This window comes from Rhagoletis pomonella, unplaced genomic scaffold, assembly GCF_013731165.1.
Source record: "Rhagoletis pomonella isolate Grant_MI unplaced genomic scaffold, Rhpom_1.0 Rhpom_scaffold_00001, whole genome shotgun sequence".
NCBI lineage: Eukaryota > Metazoa > Arthropoda > Insecta > Diptera > Tephritidae > Rhagoletis > Rhagoletis pomonella.
Genome location: NW_023458555.1, coordinates 112,885,177 through 112,886,092, shown reverse-complemented (window position 1 = coordinate 112,886,092; position 916 = coordinate 112,885,177).

Below are 916 nucleotides of genomic sequence, written 5' to 3'. Positions count from 1 at the left end.
TATTTCTCCATATAAAAGTAAATATCGAGCATACTTTATATGGGAGAAAATGCTCAACAAACAAAATAGATTTTGTTCCTGCGTTATATGAAAGAAAATGGTCAACACCCTCGACAAAAAAAGTTCTCAAAAATCAACGGCAATTTTAGCGACTTTAAACCTGGCCTTGTTAGACTAAATTTAATGGGCTAAAAAACTGCATACCCAATTTTCTACATTCTGATTAAAAAGTTTGATTAATTTGTATGCAAATTTTTTTTAATTTTAAGTACTTTGTGCAATCTTTGAAACATCCACATATGTGGTTTCTGGTATGCCGGCATAATGCTCGCATGATGAAATTATGCAAGGTGCTTAAGCAAATAAACAGTAAAATCTGCCTCACAAGGGTATAAACAACAGAAATAAAAAAAAATTTAATATGCGATTGTAAACGATTGGAAATTAATCAAAGATTTATACAGTAGTTGTAAATCCATACTTGTTTAGAAGTGAGGTAGCCTAGTACTATTTTACAGCTGGTAAAATGCACTGTTTTCGAAAAGGAAACATTGACTAATGACGTTTTCTTTTCTACAAAAAATGTTGCCTTCTCGTTGCCCTCCTTTTGCTGTTTGAGCGAAACAGCAATGAGAAGGTAAAATTTTTTGGTAGAAACGAAAACGCCATTAGTTAAAGGAGCCAGTCCATGTCCAACACCTTGTAAAATTCCATCATAATACATATGTACAGAAGGACAGTTCGGGTCTGCGATATTGTGAAGTGATAAAAAAAAACACTTTCACACTGCACTTACTTCGCTGTGCATTTTTAACATTTCACTTCACTTCACGATAGATAATGCAGAACGGGAATTGACCCCCTGTTATGTACATATATGCAAGTGTTGCAAATAAGCCAAAACATGCATACGTAC